Source organism: Petaurus breviceps, unplaced genomic scaffold, assembly GCF_028583685.1.
Source record: "Petaurus breviceps papuanus isolate PSGF00001 unplaced genomic scaffold, PetGlider_PUasm1.0 120, whole genome shotgun sequence".
NCBI classification, from domain to species: domain Eukaryota; kingdom Metazoa; phylum Chordata; class Mammalia; order Diprotodontia; family Petauridae; genus Petaurus; species Petaurus breviceps.
This window is the reverse complement of record NW_027185627.1, coordinates 1,660,383-1,664,617: the sequence shown is the minus strand read 5'-3', so window position 1 is coordinate 1,664,617 and position 4,235 is coordinate 1,660,383.

Genomic DNA, 4,235 nt, shown 5'->3' with positions numbered 1-4,235 from the left:
GAAACTTTAGTGGACATGTGATCTTATCTATGTAGGTACTCCCTCCTCAAGAAAGCAACCTATTGGAGTGGCTAGGTGATACAGTGAATAGAGCATTGGCCCTGGAGTCAGGAGGACCTAAGCTCAAATCTGGCCTCAGACACTTAATACTTACTAGCTTTGTGACCTTGGGCAAGTCACTTAACCCTAACTGCCCTGCCTTCCCCCTCCAAAAAGCAAAAAATAAAAAAAATTTTAAAAGAAAGCAACCTACTTACCACTTCTCTCTGTACAACTCTTTTCCATATTTTCCTATACATTTTTCACTCATTGTTCTGGAGGATTTTCTCTAGATCTCTTGCCATTTTCTGGGTAGTAACAGAAGACAGGGGCTATCAATCAGTTATTCTTTGCTCTCACTAGATGACAACCCTACAAATATCTCCCCTCACCAATCCCCCCAAGTCTTCCCTTATTCAGGGTAAATATATTTGTTCCTTTAGACCATCTGTCAGGGGACATACTTTTTGGACCTCTAGTCAAGCTCAGACATTATCTACTTTATGAACCTCATTATCAAAATGTGGCCTACAAGACCGGACACAATACTCCAAACATGTTTGAACCATATTTGAGTATGGTGAGACTATCATCTCTCTAGTTCTGTACACAGTACTTCTATTGATACAGCCTAAGACTGCATTTTCTGCTTTGGGAGCTACATCAGATTGCTAGCCCTTATTGATCTTCCAGTCAACTAAAGCCCCCAGGGCTTTTGCCACATAAACTGCTGTCTAGCCAGGTCTTCCCCATTCTCTGCTTGTTTAGTTTAGTTTAGTTTAGTTTTGTTTTTAACATAAGTAGAGGACTTTCCATTTATTGCCATTAAATTTATCTTTTTTGTTTGGGTAATTGTTCTCACCCTGTCAAAAATTTTTAATTCAGATTCAATAAGCTAATGCATAAATAGCTAACCTTCCTAGTTTCATGTCATTTAGAAATTTGAAAAGTATGTCACCTATGTCTTCATTATTTCATTGATTAGTGTTGATCAGGACAGAACCAAGGACAGTGCCCTGTAGCTACCAGTAGAGATTCCCTCTATCTGAACATTTATTCATTAACACATTTTGGGTACAATCACTCAACCATTTGTGAATCTACCTAAGTCAATATCTCTCTATCTAGGCAAGGATATACCAAAAGGCTTTGTAAAATTCTGTGCTAAAATCCAAATATGTCTGCAACATTTCATTTATCTTCCAGTCTAGTGGCTCTTACACACACACACACACACACACACACACACACACACAGCATTTTGAAGTTGAAAAGAATCTTATATACTATCCAATCAAACTCACTCATTTTATAGATAAAGATATCAACACAGAAATAGGCTAAATGATTTACACAATGAAACAAAGGCAATAAATAGCAAAGCTGTTATTTGAACCCAGATCTTCTAATAGCATATATGTTGCTATCTAAGAGACAGTATGATAATGGAAAGAGTCCTGGATTTTGAAGGAAGGAGAAGACTTGGGCTTAAATCCTGACTCTACCACTGTATAACCCTGGGTAAGTCACTTGACTTATTGGGGCCTTAGTTTCCCCGTTTGTGAAATGAAATAGTTGGACTAATTGACCTCTAAAATGCCTTTCAACTTTGAATCAGTGATAATAAGCTCACCAACATAGTCAGTTTGACATTATTTCTTAATGAATCCATCTAGGTTTTATTTTCCTTTCTAGGTTTTATTTTCCTTTCTAGCTTCTCAGAAACTATTTTATAATGTGTTCAAGAATTTTGTTGGGATTTAATGGGGACTCACTGATCTGGAATCCACCTTTTCCCCCCTATTTCACAATCAGTATATTTGTCAATTTCCAGTCTTTAGGCAGCTCACTTCCTTTTCCCAGCCCAGGCCATCCTAGAATCCATCTGGGTGAACAAGGTGGTAGAAAGAGCCACTAACACCACTAAGGGTACCCTACTTCCTTGGAGTGGGGCCATCCCAGAACTGATCCAGAATGGGAAAAACTGCCATTACCAGGGATGTCCTTCTATCCTGCCTTCTCCCTTCATCCAGGCTACTTGACTGTTTATTTTCCTTCAGATTAGATGAAAGACCACTAGGTTTCACCATCTGTCACCATTGTCCCTCAAGACCATCCAGGATTAATTCCTGCCTCCATGTTCTAGAACCCTCATTTCTTATGTATGTCTTATCTATGAAACACAAGGATCTCTGGACTTTTCCATCCACCCTGCCAGTGGACCCTTAGGACTTTGAGAACTTTCCATCTGCCTGCACCTAAACTTTCTTGCATGTGTTATCTCCCCCAATTAGAGTGAGTTTCTTGAAAGCAAAGGTTGTGTTTTTATGTTTGTATAACCAGCATTGGAACAGTGCTTGGCATAAAATGCTATTTTCATTCATTCATTCACTCATTTGTTCATTCTCCTTTATTCCTTAAAGATTGCTAATGGAAGTTTAGTGATCTTAGGATGCCGGTATAGACTTTATTTAACTTTGGAGATTCAAACTCACTTGAAACAGCTAAAGGAGCTTCCTTGATACTTTTCCACCTATTTTAGGCTTCAATTTCTTCTTAAACATTTTTGTTCTGCTCTTTCTAATCTGAATATCATTCTTCTTGATAGAGAAGACAGAAGGAAATAGGAGTTGAGTAATCCTGCTTTGTTTCTGTCTTATGTTAATATTACACTTGTTGCCACCCCCATCCCCCAAATAGTGGGTCTAAACCTTTTTTATTCTTCTTCTGGCTTTTAATGTACCTGAAAACATAAACAGTTTGTATTTCTCGTTACAGAGAGGCTGTCATAGCTCCTGAGAACTCTCCTTGCTGTCACTTTTTCTTTGACAAACTCTAGCTTATTAGTACATGCATTGTACTTAATAGGAAAGTTCCACAGCAGCAGCAGGGGGCTTAGATTCTTCAATGGTCTCATGATCTCATTGATGTGAGTACTCATTCTCAACCCGCTGCTGGTTTCTCATCCTGTACAGCATACAGCACTTGTCTGTGTCTTTTCATCAAATCCTTCATAAGAGTTCCACCCAACATGCGAAGGAACTTCCATGATCTCTTACCATTGTTTGGGTCCAAGGATAGCACTCCCTAGCTCTCATTGCATGACTGATCTGCATCCTATTCTGGTCAAACTTCTAGATAGCATCTTTTATACCATTTTTTGCATACAAGTCATCATTGTTAATATGCTGCAGCTCATTTATATTCATCATGTTGCTGTTTTTGCAACTGTTTCACATTGTTGACTATTGTCAAATAAAGAAAATTAATTTAAATACTGTGCTCTGAGTTATTAGACTCAGGTCTATCAGAAATAATTTGTATTTAATTTGTCAATAATCTATATCCAAGTCATTTCTGGATTGGAGAAAGAGATAGATCTCTAAACTGGCATGGTTCCCCTCCACTCCCACCTTGCTGTTTAACATGCCTCTGCTTCAAGTGGATTTAGGTCACATTTATAGAAATCTTGAGCAATGAAAATATATCTTAAACTACAGTCTGGGTTAGCACTCCAGAACTGGGCAACCAAATCATTATCCCATTCCTCTACAAATACATCTTTCCAAGGGACTTTTCCCAGGAGTCTGGAAAGAGCTTTGGGGGTGGGGGAGGTATATTATTTCTAAATATTTCTAGAGAAACTAAAAAGAAGATTACAGGCAGGAAAACTAGCAGCAAGTGACCTATCTGACTGAGCTTATATAGCCAATTCCTGATGGACCATGGAGTAATAATCAGCCCCCTGATCCTTAATAGGTTCACTTTAATGCATATTAAGGAGATGTCTCTCATGGCCCCTTATCCTTTGGGAAATAACGAAGTCTTCCATGGTTTGGCTTTTGTAAATGCTTCCCTGCTTTCTTCTCTCTTTTTTTGCTATTTTTTTGGCAGGGGGGGGGGAGGCAGGGCAATTGGAGTTAAGTGACTTGCCCAAGGTCACACGGTTAGTAAGTGTTAAGTGACTGAGAATGGACTTGAACTCAGGTCCTCCTGACTCCAGGGCCAGTGCCCTATTCACTGTGCCACCTAGCTGCCCTTCCGCTTCCTTCTAAAGAGGAGATAAAATAAGAGCCAGGCTCAGGATCTGCTAAGTTGATGTTGCTGCTGTTGTTGTTGTAGTGGTAGGGGTGGCGGTGGTGGCGGTGATGGTGGTGGTGGAGGTGGCGGTGGTGGTGGCGGTGGTGGTGGTGGTG